This window comes from Manis pentadactyla, chromosome 9 (genome assembly GCF_030020395.1).
Source record: "Manis pentadactyla isolate mManPen7 chromosome 9, mManPen7.hap1, whole genome shotgun sequence".
Classification (NCBI taxonomy): Eukaryota; Metazoa; Chordata; class Mammalia; order Pholidota; family Manidae; genus Manis; species Manis pentadactyla.
In genome coordinates, this window is record NC_080027.1 from 102,484,536 (window position 1) to 102,499,596 (window position 15,061).

At 38.2% G+C, this 15,061-nt stretch overlaps 1 protein-coding gene across 2 annotated transcripts in view; it reads right to left on the bottom strand.

Moving 5' to 3' along the window:
• Window positions 1-3,951, bottom strand: part of ANKRD45 (ankyrin repeat domain 45) — a 46,029-nt gene extending 42,078 nt beyond the window's left edge. Inside the window, exon 1 of one of the 2 annotated variants that reach the window (XM_036918478.2) lies at window positions 3,764-3,951. The gene's annotated coding sequence lies outside the window, so the exon portion shown is untranslated. Of the gene's footprint in view, window positions 1-3,409; window positions 3,719-3,763 lie in introns of those variants that run through there. The other variant, XM_036918477.2, reaches the window with a different exon arrangement.
• Window positions 3,952-15,061: the final 11,110 nt, after the last annotated feature.

Below are 15,061 nucleotides of genomic sequence, written 5' to 3' on the forward strand. Positions count from 1 at the left end.
GAACATTTCTGCTAAATACATAGATTTTTAACCCTTGGACAATAGAGGCAGGATGTGTTTGGAATGCCTTTCCTCACTCACCTAGCAAGGGCCCAGACATGAAACCTTACAAATAGTGAGACAATCCTATTTGTATTTCAGATATATTCCTGCTACTAGGCCTAGAATATATTTTTTCTCCTCCATTCTAGGATTACTAGCCAAATCCCATTAAGGCCAAGCTATAACCCTTCCTTCTTCCCAAAATTTTCCCTGACTACTCTCTTCAATGCACCTGGGCCTCTGTCCCTCCTCTAAACTTCGAAGGCCATTCTATACAGTCTGTACAATACAACTTACCAAATATGGCATTATATTGTTTTCTATTTATTTCAGTACATAAGACATCTACTCAATTAGATTGCACACTGGATGGGGGCAAGGATCAAGCCTTGTATTTCTCTTTCATCACTTCCAAACTTACTATTCTTGGTATGTCGTGTGTGTTCAATAACTATTAATGTTAGGCTTGCAGTTGCTACTACTTCTCTTCACAGCCAAGAGCAAGTTTTGGAGTCAGAAAGGCTTGAGTCCACAATCCAACCCTGCAACTTATTAGCTGCACAATAGCAGGCAATTTAGCTAATCACTTATAGGACTAACATTAGAATCTACTTTATATGATCGTTCTGAGAATTAAATTAGATGATGCATGTGCCAAGCATATGGTGAGCACCCAGTAGGCAGAAGCTATCATCATCACTATACCATTAATCTTCCAGCAAAAGCATCCATGAAGCAAAAGAAAAGATGGTACATTTTTTTCTTTTTTTTTTAATACACACTTTTCCTATATAGGGTTTAAGTAAGGATTTTCTACTCCACCACTACCCAACATTTGATTACATACAGATTGTTCTATATATAGAAATCAGTCTGACCCCAGGTTAATTCAGAGATTTGGAGATAAACTAGATCAAATCTGGAAATATGATTCAGCCCAGAATACTCAAAACTATGAGTATTTCACAAGAAGACTCTTGAATGGAGCTTAATTTCCATATCAGCCCAGAACTAACATGATTAGGGCAGTGTTTCTCAAATTCTTTGATCTGAGGGCTCTTTACACTCTTAATACTTCAGAACCCCCCCCACAACATTTTTGTTTATGTGGGTTACATCTATCAATATTTACCATATTACAAATTAAAACTGAAAAATCTTTAAAATGTTTATTAATTCATCTTAAAACAATTACGTTAACATAAAAATATAGCTTAAGAAAAATAACTATAGTTTACAGAGTGCCATTATTTTACATTTAAAAAAATCTCTTTAATGTCTAGATATCTGTCTGAATAGAAGACAGACGGATTCTCACATCTGCTTCTGCATTCACTGAAATGACATGTGATGTTGGACTATCATGTGTCACATGACCTCTGGAAAACCACCGTAACATGTGAGAATGAGATTATAAAAGCAAATAACATCTAAAAATTAATATGAAGATAGTTTGACAGGTAGACTCCCAGAAAATGTCTTAGGGATCCCTAGGGATTCCTCAGGCCATGCTTTGAGAACCACTGAACTAGGACTAACCCTCAAGTCACTCTGGTTTATAGTTACACTCAAGGCCATTCCACTTCAAATGTAGACTAAAGAATCAGCCTTTCTGAAATAAAAGGACAAAGTGAAGTCTTTCAGGGCATTTATTCTTATACTTGACTTTTCAAAAACAGATCTAATTAGGAGTAGGAATATAAACATAAAGTCTCCTGTCATGTGCCTGGTGGTCTACTGCTATGTCCTTCATTATATTCTATCATGTGACAACAGAGCAAAGAATTCTATTTTTTTATGGGTTTTTTCTTCCTGTCACATAGAAGCTTTAGAGTTCTATTTAAAATAAAAATTTTTAAATATTTTATTGTGATTATAAGTACTAATAAAATAATATAGCTTTCCTTTCTTCCTTGTATCGACATTCTATATATTGAAAAAACTTAATTACACTATTATTTTTGTTTTAGAAAAGTTATTTTCCATGAGAAGCATGTAATTTGTGTTTAACATATAACAGGTTTATATTTGTTACTATTAAAAGAAAGAAACACTTTAAATTCTCAGTTTTAATTTCTATTTCTTACTATATTTTTAATCTGTATTGTACAGATAGATACAACCCACATAAAGGAAAGCTTTTGGGAATCAATAATTTTTAAAGAGTGTAATGGAGTCCTGAGACCAAAAAGTTTGAGGGCCACTGTTATAGGACATACATGAAACCTAGGAGTAGCTGAGTCTTGCTGGGGTCTTGCCGCCACCTGGTTGCTGTAGCAGGGAAAGGAAGTTCTCTAGAAAGGGAGGCCTGTGTGGCAAATCAACCCAGCCAGGGTGGAGGGAAAGTCACAGCAAAAGCTCAGTGCAACTAGAGGGAGGGGGAGCTATTGAGGCCTGACCAAGCCAGGAGACACCTGTTCACAAGGTACATAAGCCCAGACCCTTCCCCATAGATCTCATGAGCCATTCACATGTATTCACATACCAGGGCACCATCTCAAGGTGAGAATCAGGGGAGAAGTTATCTGAGAACCTAAGCATTTTTGTACTAGATAAATTAAACATTAACTAAAGAAACCAATCACAGATTGGGATAAACTTTAAAACCAATTGAACAGTTCAACTTTTTTTTTTAATAATCAGTGAGGGAATGCTTATGAAAGAAACCAGATCAGTCATAAACAAAAATAAATTACATCTTCTTCGCCCATAAAAGTTATTAACATGAATCAAAATTGCAACTTCAACACACATATAACCAAAAGTTCATACAGAATATGGACATGGTGAGGAGAGCAGAAGGGCTGGAACTATGAAGGCAGAAGGCCCAAGACAGTCCTGATTCTGGTACTTTTTAATTATGCAGCTTTTCCGACCTCACTTTCCTCATTTGTGAAATGAGAATAGCACCTGCTCTGCCACATTGAATGGGTGTGGTTAAACAAGGCTATAAACTTTTCCTTCTAACTAAACATGAACTTTTTTGAGGCCGCTAAGGCACCAAAAATAGAAATCACATAGATCACGGTCCCTACACCACGGGCGGGCACAGTCTAGTGGACAAGACACAAGCGAACCAGCAAAGACAGAGTGAGATGAGGGATACAGTGGAGATCAGCAAAGGGTGTTGTTTTAAGAGTAAGGAGGCTGGACGTCTAAATTAGGTCTCCAAAGGCTTCCCTGAGGTGAGATTTCAGTATCAAGAGTCTTAAGAGAAAAGGGCCAGCCAGGTACTGGGAGTAGCGTAAACGAAGGGCAAGCATGCACACGAGGTACCGTGAAGTTAAAAGGAATACATCTTAAGGATCTTAAGCCAATTGAATTTTTTCTTCAAAAAATGTAGTCCCTTGAGGATTTTCCGACCCACCTTAAGGAGAAGGCCCCAAGGGGCAGCCACACAAAGGGCTGGCCCGTGTTAAAGGATACGGAGGAGCAGCGCCCGGCGCAACCAGAACACCGGTCGGGCGCGGGGAACACCGGCCACTTCCGGACGCCAGAGCTGGCCCTGCGCCGGTGTCCCCGAGGAGCCGTCCATGGTCTCCCGAGGCTGCCCGCGGGGCGGGAGCCGCTCCGCGAAGCTCCGGGCAGAGGCGAAGCCGGCACGCGCCGCCACGGAAGCAGCCTCGCCTCCAGCCTCGGCCCGAGCAACCGGGCTCGGGCCCCTCCCCCTTTCCCCTCCCCCTCCCTCCCACCAGCCCTCGGGCTGGGACCCCCGACTCACCGCGCCCGAGGCCCCGGGCTTCCGCGGTTACCGTGGCGACGGCGCACCCGGCGCGTCAGCGCCGCCCCGGGCGCCGCGGTTCCGGCAGCTGCGAAGGTCCCGGCTTGACCCGCGGAGAGCGAACGGGCAAGCCGGACGCGTCAAGATGGTTAAATCGTTGTGTGCGGATGGTGGCGTGCGGGTTTTTCCCTACTTTCTAAACGATCTATAGGATGGTCTATATTTATTTTACAATTTGGAAAATAAAATTTAGAAATAGGTCGCGCACATTGATTGCCGGCCCGTCTTATCTTTGGCCTTTAAACGGATTTTTCAGACATATGAGGATGCATTCTAAAAACTAGGAAGATTTTAATTTTGACAGACAGCTTACTCAATTTCTAGTCTCTTAGAAGTCTGTCTCCTATGGTTTATGGTCATTGTCGCCAGCCAGTAGCCTTTCCCGACACCTCACAAATGCCAACTCTGGCAAGAGTACAGGGAACTTGGAAACTCTCTCATTATTGAGGAATTTAAGATCCCAAACAAGCGACTTTTTGAAAGGGGGTTGTGGGTAGGGGTGGAAGAGGGGCATCAAAAAAAAAAAAAAAAACAATAGAAGAGCACCAAGCTTACCCATAAATTATAAATGTTCATGTCGATCACAGAGTGAAGGTCAGGCAGTTTTTGCACTGAAGATAAAAGGGTGAAGATGAAATCTCTCATTTCTTTATCTATAAGAAGATCAATTAGGAGGAGGACCAAATGGATGTTCAATCAACAACCTGTGGGTACTAAGAGTGGCAGTGCAGGTAAGACAGTGAAGGAAATGGCTTAAAGAGCATGTAAGATAAGCACTATTAAAGCCCTCCAGCCTGGCAGCAGGTCATCCAACACCAAAAATCCCATCTTAGGGACTGCTGCTTCAACCATTCCTGGCATTTCTGGCACCAGCTGTCATACTTGGGCTCCCCAGGAAGTATATTCTAGCATACAAGAAATTTATTATAAAGTGCTTTTGTGATCAACACTTGGAAAAAAAGGTATGGGATCAGGGCAAAGGGAGAAGTTGGGCTGCAATGTAGTCTCAGCAAAGGCCTATGCAAGTCCTCTGGGGAGCTCTAAAATTGGGATGGCCCTTCAGAGTTGTCCCAAGATGGGGCGAGAGAGCTGTGCTTATGTACCCCACATCAACCAGTCACTGGCTGCTGGCTGCCTCCAGAGGGAATGAGAGCTTGAGCAGGCAGCTCTATTCTGCCAAGGAGCTTCCCAGAAGGGACTGACCACTGAGATCACTCTGTCAACAACATTTCTGCTGGTGCCCTTGCCCCTATGGTGTCAGTGTCTTTGCCTAGAACGATCTTGGTTCCCTTTCAATTCTGCCACCTAGTAACTCCCATCACATTTCATATCCCTAAGAGTCACTCCCTCAAAGAAGTGCCTTGTGTTAGTTATCTATTGCTGCATATGTTACCCAAAATTTAATGACTTAAAAAAACATTTATTATCTCACAATTTTTGTGGATCAGGGACCCAGGAAGGTCTGGCTGGATGCCTCTGCTTCAAGGTCTTCATGAAGTTGTAGTCAAGCTATAGGCAAAAAGTCTGCAGTCTCATCTGAAGGCTCATCTGGGAAAGGGTTTGCTTCCAAGCTCACTCCTCCTTTCGATTGCACAGGATTCTGTTTCTTGTAGGCTATTGGATCCAGAGCTTCAGTTCCTCACTGACTGTTGGCCAGAGGCCTCTCTCTGTTCCTTGCCATGAGGCCCTTTCCACAGGGCACCTCCCAAGATGGCAGCTGACTTGCCTCAGAACAAGCAAGCAAGCAATGACATCCACAACAGCAGTCGCAGGCCTTTTGTAAACTAATCTCGCAAGTAACATCCCATCACTTTTACCATATTCTTTTTGTTAGTTACCAGGTGGAGCCCACAGTCAAGGGGATTACACAAGAGCATGAATATCATGAGGCAGAGAATACTGGGGTCCATTATGGGATGAAGTGTGTCATGTTCCCCACCACCACCACCACCAAATTCATACGCTGAAGTTCTGACTCTCAATGTGACTCTATTTGGATATAGGCTCTATAAGGAGGTAAGAAGGCAGGGAGGGAGGCTCATTTGGCAAGATTACTGTCCTTATCTGAAGAGACACCAAAAAGAAGTTCTCTACCTCTCCCTTCCTTTCCCCGATCCTTCTCCCTGGCCCCTCTCTCTCTCTCTTCCCTGTGAGGACACAGTGATACAGCAGCCGCCTATAAGCCAGGAAGAGAATTCTCACCAGAAACAACAACTGGCATGTTGACCTTGGACTTCCCAGTTTCCAGGACTGTAAGAATACATTTTTGTTGTGTAAGTCTGTGATGATTTGTCACGCAGCCTGAACTAAGACAGGGGCCATCTTAGAGGCTGTCCACACTGCCTCTTGCACTCTAGACCATGTCTGGGCTTCCTACTGTATATCTTCTTTATGATGCTGTAAGTCTCTTTCAGACAATTATCCCAATTGTAATTAAACAATTAATTGTGTGATTCATGGCTTAATTTTAGAATCTCTTCAAGAATGAAAATTCCATAAAGCAAGGAACCCTCTGGGTCTTGTTTACTGCTAAACCTCCAATTCAAGCACAATATTTTATATGAGGCAAACAAGATGTCATTCTAATTGAAAGGCTGTAATGTAATCTCAGTAACCCCTGATGAAATTGTTTGGCTGTTGTGACTGACTCACACTCACTCCAGGTAAAATCTACTTTAGGGATATTTTCAACTAGAAATGCAGGTTCCCCAAGGGCATAGTCTTACTTGGGGTAACAAAAATCCTCTAGTTGTTGCAAATGCCAGGTTTATTGTATTCTTATTCTACATGGAGCTCTCTAGGCCTAGACACAAATAGAAAGGGTTGGCTTACATTGAACTGCCCCACTTTAAAAAGAAATAGAGTGAGCAGAAGAACAAATCAGATTACAGTGGGTTGGAGAATGAATCATAGCTTTACAAAAATAAAAGTGACTGCTCTTATTCTGGCCAACAGTTTAAAAACTCAGTCATGGGTTAACAGCATTCCTTAATATTTTTACACTTGCCTTGTTATCATTTTCTCATATTATGGAGGAATCTAAGGGACACTCTGAAGATAATTTTTATAACAACCTATAAAAGACCTGATGGCCAGCTACACATATGAAAAGATGCCTTGACTGTACTAGTAATCAGAGAAATATACATCTAAATCACAGTGGATTACTATTTTATACTCATCAGATTGACAAAACATACTTACAGTTGGGAAACACTAAGCATAATGATAATGTAGATGAATGAGAACTGTCATACTCTGCTAGTGGGAGAGGCAGCATAGTTCTGTGGCTGAAAGCATAGACTCTAGGACTATTTTGCATGGTTTCAAGTCCTGGCTCTGCCTCTTTGGCTTAACTGTACTTTGGGCATGTTAGTTAATGTCTTGGTTCCATCTGTAAAACTGGAATGATGATGATAATAGCCCCTACCTCAAGTGGATTAATGTGAGTATTGAGGAATTAATATAAGAAGAGCAGCTAGAACAATGTCTGGCATATAGAACATATAAAAGAATGTAGAACAATGCCTGACTATTTAAATAATTGCCGGTAGTTATAGCAATAGTAGTAGATAGCAGTAGTAGTTGTAGTTATAAAATAGAACCACCACTTTGGAGAGCAATTTGGCTAATGCTAGAAAAGTTGGAAGATATGTATAGCATAAAACCAGCAATTTTACTCCTACTTCTTATGCTAGACAAACTCTTACAGGTGTACAAAAAGGAACACATGAAAGACCTTACATTGTGGTACTATAATAGGAAAACTGGAAACAGTCAAAATATTCAACTGCAGGAGAATAGATTTTTTTAAATGTGTAGGTATAGTTGTGCAATGGAATACTATACAACAGTGAAAACAAATAAATTAGAGTAGTGGTTCTCAAACTTTAATATGCATTATAATCTGGCAGTTTTTTAAAACCACGTTGCCGGAACTCAGCTTAGTTTCTGATTCAGGAGGTCAGTGGTGGGGCTCAAGAACTTGCATCTCCCAAGTAATGCTGGTGCCAATAGTCTAGGATAACACTTCATAAATCACTAAATTGTACCTTCTTTGATCAACATGATAAATCTTAAATAGAATGTTAAGTGATAAAAGCAAGTTGTAAGAGAATGGATATTCTTTGATATCATTTATACAAAATTTAAAAACATATATGCACACCACACATACACACTACGGATACCTATGTACTAAAAATAAAATAAATAAAAAATATATGCATGGGAATGATAAAGCAATAATTTTAACTTTGGAATGATGTTTACCTTGTGATGAAAGGAGGACAAGGAATCAAGGAAGCATATATAGGGGACTTGAATTGTATTTTTGGCATTTTATTTCTTAAACTAAATTGTGGATATAGTATGTTTATGGTATTCTTTATACATTTTTATATTTAAAATGAGTTTCTTATAAGCAACATACAGTTCAGTCTTGCTTTTTTAATCCAGTCTGATCCTTCTACCTTTTACTTGGAGTGTTTAGCCTATTTATAATTACATTGATTATTGATATGGTAGAGATTTAAATCCACCATCTTGCTATTTGTTTTCTGATTGTACTATTCATTTTTTTTAATTTGGTATCATTAATCTACAATTATATAAGGAACATTGTGTTTACTAGACTCCCCCCTTCACCAAGTCCCCCCGACATACCCCTTCACAGTCACTGTCCATCAGCATAGTAAGATGCTGTAAAATCACTACTTGTCTTCTCTGTGTTTCACAGCTCTCCCCATGCCCCCACACACATTATACATGCTAATCGTAAGGCCCCCTTTCTTGTTCCCCCCTCTTCTCCTTCCCTTACCACCCATCCTCCCCAGTCCCTTTCCCTTTGGTAACTGTTAGTCGTTTCTTGGGTTCTGTGAGTCTGCTGCTGTTTCATTCCTTCAGTTTTTCCTTTGTTCTTATATTCCACGTATGAGTGAAATCATTTGGTACTTGTCTTTCTCTGCCTGGCTTATTTCACTGAGCATAATACCCTCTAGCTCCATCCATGTTGTTGCAAATGGTAGGGTTTGTTTTCTTCTTATGGCTGAATAATATCCCATTGTGTATATGTACCACACCTTCTTTATCCATTCATCTACTGAGGAATACTTAGGTTGCTTCCATTTCTTGTCTGTTGTAAATAGTGCTGTGATAAAATAGGAGTGCATCTGTCTTTTTCAAATTGGGCTGCTGCATTCTTATGGTAAATGCCTGGAAGTGGGATTCCTGGGTTAAATGGCATTTCTACTTTGAGCTTTTTGAGGAACCTCCCTGCTTTCCACAATGGTTGAATTAATTTACGTTCCCACCAGCAGTGTAGGAGGTTCCCCTTTCTTAACAACCTCACCAACATTTGTTGTTGTTTATCTTTTGGATGGTGGCGATCCTTACTGGTGTGAAGTAACATCTCACTGTGGTTTTAATTTGCATTTCTCTGATGACTAGCGATGTGGAGAAACTTTTCATGTGTCTGTTGGCCACCTGAATTTCTTCTTTGGAGAACTGTCTGTTCAGCAACGCTGCCCATTTTTTAATTGGATTGTTCGCTTTTTGTTTGTTGAGGTGTGTGAGCTCTTTATATATTTTGGATATCAAGCCTTTATCGGATCTGTCATTTATGAATATATTCTCCCATACTGTAGGATACCATTTTGTTCTATTGATGGTGTCCTTTGCTGTACAGAAGCTTTTCAGCTTGATATAGTCCCACTTGTTCATTTTTACTTTTGTTTCCCTTGCCCGGGGAGATATGTTCATGAAGAAGTCACTCGTGTGTATGTCCAAGAGATTTTTGCCTATGTCTTTTTCTAAGAGTTTTATAGTTTCATGACTTACATTCAGGTCTTTGATCCATTTCGAATTTACTTTTGTGTATGGGGTCAGACAATGATCCAGTTCAATGATCCGATTCAATTTCTTTGCTGATAATTGGTCTGTTTAGATTTTCTGTTTTTTCCTTGGTCAGTCTTGGAAGGTTGTATTTTTCTAGGAAGTTGTCCAATTTTTCTAGGTTTTCCAGCTTGTTAGCATATAGTCTTTTGTAGTATTCTCTAATAATTCTTTGTATTTCTGTGGGATCTGCCATGATTTTTCCATTCTCATTTCTGATTCTGTTGATGTGTGTAGATTCTCTTTTTCTCTTAATAAGTGTGGCTAGAGGCTTATCTATTTTGATTATTTTCTCAAAGAACCAGCTCTTGGTTTCATTGATTTTTTTCTATTGTTTTAGTCTTCTCAATTTTATTTATTTCTTCTCTGACCTTTATTACATCCCTCCTTCTGCTGATTTTAGGCCTCATTTGTTTTTCTTTTTCCAATTTTGATAATTGTGTCTTTAGACTATTCATTTGGAATTGTTCTTTGTTCTTTAAATATGCCTGAATTGCTATGTACTTTCCTCTTAAAACTGCTTTCGCTGCATCCAACAGAAGTTGGGTCTTTGTGTTGTTATCATCTGTTTCCATATATTGCTTGATCTCTATTTTGATTTGGTCATTGATCCATTGACTATTTAGAAGCATGTTGTTAGGTCTCCATGTGTTTGTGAGCCTTTATTCTTTCTTTGTACAACTTATTTCTAGTTTTATCCCTTTGTGGTCTGAGAAGTTGGTTGGCAGAATTTCAATCTTTTTGAATTTACTGAGGCTTTTTTTGTGGCCTAGTATGTGGTCTATTCGGAGAATGTTCCATGTGCATTTGAGAAGTATGTGTATCCTGTTGCTTCTGGGTGCAGAGTTCTATAGATGTCTATTAGGTCCATCTGTTCTAGTGTGTTGTTCAGTGCCTCTGTGTCCTTAATTATTTTCTGTCTGGTGGATCTGTCCTTTGGAGTGAGTGGTGTGTTGAAGTCTCCTAAAATAAATGCATTGCATTCTATTTCCTCCTTTAATTCTGTGAGCATTTGTTTCACATATGCTGGTGCTCCTGTATTGGGTGCATAGATATTTATAATGGTTATATCCTCTTGTTGGACTGAGCCCTTTATCATTATATAATGTCCTTCTTTATCTCTTGTGACTTTCTTTGTTTTGAAGTCTATTTTGTCTGGTACTAGTACTGCAACTCCTGCTTTTTTCTCCTTGTCGTTTGCATGAAATATCTTTTTCCATCCCTTGACTTTTACTCTGTGTATGTCTTTGGGTTTGAGGTGGATCTCTTATAAGCAGCATAAAGATGAGTCTTGTTTTTTTATCCATTCTATTACTCTGTGTCTTTTGATTGGTGCATTCAGTTCATTTACATTTAGGATGATTATCGATAGATACGTACTTACTGCCATTGCAGCTTTGGATTCGTGGTTTTGTGATTATACTATTCATTTTTCACTCCCTTTTTCCTTTTTTTTAAAACCTTCTTTTAGATAATTTTATTATTTCATTTTCTCTCCTTTGTTGGCTTATTACTATACCTCTTTGTTTTGTTGAGGGTTTTTGTAGTTTTGCTAGGGTTTATGTTATACATCTTTAACTATGAAAGTCTATTGTGAAATAAAAGCATAACCCTTTCATGTATATATAAGAACTTACAACAGTATGCTTCCATTTTCCCTGTGTGGCCTTTATGATATTATTATCATTCATTTCACTTTTATAAAACTCAGCCATTCAGTGTTACCATTTTTACTTTAAATACTCATTAGTCTCTTAAAGAGATTAAATATAAGAAAATATTGTTTTATATTTACCACATATTTACCATTTCTGGTAGTTTTGTTTCTTTATGTAGTTCCATATTTCCACTGGGTTATCATTTCCCTTCTGCATGAAATGTTTCCTTTAACATATCTTATAGGGAAAATCTTCTAATCATGAATTCTTTCAGCTTTTGTACATCTCAGATATTCTTTATTTTGCCTTTGGTTTTTGAAATATATTTTGTTTTCTAAGTTGACAGTTTTTTTCTTTCAGTACTATAGAAATATTGGGCCAGTATTCTGGCTTGCATTGTTTCCTGTGAAAAATTTGTTGTCATTCTTAATTTTATTCCTCTGCATACAGTATGTCTTTTTTTTTTCTTGTCTACTTTTAATATTTCCTCTTTATGTTGGTTTTAAACAATATGATTAAGATATGCATTGATGTAGCTTTCTTCACATCTTATGCTCAGAGCTCATTGAGCTTCCTGGATCTGTGGAATTAACAGTTTTCACCAAATTTTGAAATTTCTCAACCAATGTCTCTTAAAATATTTTTATGGTACCCCCATCCTTGCCTCTCCTTAAGGAACTCCAATTTCATATATATTAGGCCACTTGAAGTTGCCACAGCTCATTGATACTTCGTCTGTTTTCTTCATTCTTTCTCAAACTGGATAATTTCTATTGCTGTGTCTTCACATTCACTAATTTTTACTCCTGCAGAATCTAATTTGATTTTAATCTTGTCCAGTGCATCTGTCATCTCACGTATTTTTTTTCTCATCTCTAGAAATTTGAATCTTTCTCTACATCCTCACCAACACTCATTATTCCTTGTCTTCTGGATAATAGCAATTCTAAAAGGTGTGAGGTGAAATCTCATGTAGTTTTGATTTTCATTTCCCTGATGATTAGTGGTGTTGAGCATCTTTTCATGTACCTGTTGGTCATTTGTATTTCTTATTTGGCAAAATATCTATTTAGATCTTCTACACACCTTTTAGTCAGATTGTTTGGGGTTTTCTTGTTTTTTCTTTTGTTTTGTTTTGCTATTAAGTTACATGAGTTCCCTATATATTTTGGATATTAGCCCTTTATCAGATACATGTGTTGCAAGTATTTTTCTTCCAGTCAATAGGTTGCCTTTTCATTTTGGTGGTGGTTTCCTTTGCTGTGCAGGAACTTTCCCTACATTTCATAGTGATAAGCTTTTTACATTTTGCTTTAAATCTAGACTTTAATGCTTACTAGTTTAGCTAATTAGCTGCAGAATCTTAAGCCAGTCATTTAACACCTATGTGCCTGAACATACTCATTCATAGATTGAAGATAATATCTCTCTCCTAGTGTTTGTTTTTTAAATTAAAGTTAATGTCAGTAAAGGCATGTGACTGTTTTTCTAGAATTTGTGGTGATTATTATCAAGTACTTCCAATAGCACTATAAATACTGTAATGTTTTTTCTATTTTACAGAGAAGGTTATAGAAGCACAATTTGGGTCAGTTGCTACCACAAGATATCCATGTTCATGGACATTAAATCATGGATTTAAATTAAATCTATCTAAAACCGACCACATACCCATCATGACCTCCTAAAAATCCCTAGAATTTCCTATCCCCAATTCAAAACTCACATTTTCTGTTGTTGTTTTTTTAAGTCTCATTGCTTTGCACCTAAAGTTTACTTTAAATTCTCAGATGAGAAAGTAAGAACTGAGGACAACTTGGTGCCTCCATTTGGCCCCCTTGTAAGTCACACACATTCTGGGCCTAATGATAAGATATGGAAGGCAGCCATTATTGGCTGATAACCATTAATTAATTATATGTCTGAATTTTGCCAAGGAAAATTTTCTTTATTAAAAGTCCCCAATTTAATAAAATAAAACCAACCCTCCTTTCACCAACCATAGCAAAAATATTCTGGAAATATTGATATGTATTCTTTCCCACATGGGACTGTCACTATACTTAAAGTGGGACATCCACATTTTCCTTTTTCTTATCTTCTACTTTGAAAGTCTTTGAATTTGGGATCAACTGTAAAACCTAAATTGAACAGAAATATCTCCATTTATACAGAGACTTCCCATAGAATCTAAAATAAAACTTGAACTTCTTACAATAGTCTATAAAACAATTTTGATCTTGCTCTTGCCTCTCTCTCTTATCACATATCTTGTACTATTTCTAGTTATACTGGCTTTCATTATGCTTCTTGAAAAGGACACGCTTATTTATGCCTCAGGTCCTTTCCCCTTGCTATTCATTCTACCTGAAACATCTTCTTCCAGCTTTCCACCTGGATTTCTTATCCCTCTTCCTTCAGACCTCAACTCACCTCTTCAGCGAGCACTTCCCTGATAATGCTATCAGGGAAGTCTACTTTAAGTAGACTGTCCTTTTCCTGACTAGTTACTCTCCATAGCATCACTCCATTTATCTCCTTCCTAGATATAATGTGCCACTGACTGAAGTTATTTTGCTTTTTGTTTACTTGTTTATTACCTATATCTTTTTATATGAATTAGTGTGCATCTGGCTGCACATACTAGAAGCCTCCAATTCACTTTTAAAAAATGAAACTTATTATCTCACATGCCTAGAAGTCTAGCAATATGGAAGTGTCTAGGCAAGGGAGGATGAGAAGTTAAAAATGACATTCAAGTACCCAAATTCTTACAGTCTGTCTGCTCTAACAACTTTTTCATCTAGTTTCATTCTCCTTGCTTCCCTTGTGGTTGTAAAATGTTTGCAGTCATTCCAGGTGTCACATCCAGACACAACAAGGTCCATAGAGAAAAGATGCTATCTTTTCCTGCATTGTTCCTAAAAATTCTAGGAAATCTTTCCCCACAGTCCCCATTAGATGTCCTTTGATTTTTCAGTAGCCGGTATTGGGTCATTTGCATGGAGATGGTTTAGACCTATCACTCATAACGGAAAAGATGTTGGAAGGTCAACCACCATAACCACATAAAATATCACCAGAGCTTCAGGATGTTGTCTATGTTGTTCACAGCAGTATTTACAAAGCCTAATGCAGTACTTGGCATACAATATGTGCTCAATTAATAAGTGAGCCCATTTAAATAACTATGAAAGGAGAAAAGTGGCATTTATTGAGTACATACTAAGTGTCAGGCACACAACATGATCTTCATTATAATTTGCTTCTCAAAACAATTTTATTAAAAAGGTATTATTTCCCTTTTACTCAAAGGACACTTGTACTTAAGAAACTAATAAATTTGACCAACATCACAAAGCTAGTCAGTCACAGGACAGGGATTAGAAACTATGGGTTTGTGAATCTAAACACCACACATTTCCTACTGTAAGATAATTAACAAAAGGTATTCTTTCCCTTCCAGAAACAACTGGACAAACCAGTGTGGATCCCATCCATGTGAAGAACAGCTAAAAAAAAATCTGGTTAAGTTCATTCTTAGCCTAGGAAAGTTATCAGGAAACCAGAACAGTCTTTCACTGATATTAATGAAATTTTACATCTCATAACTTATCAATTGTGTCTTCTCTAAATATGTAGTAAAAATTGGGCAAGGGGCAAATTGAAAAGGAATTTTTTTCCCCTT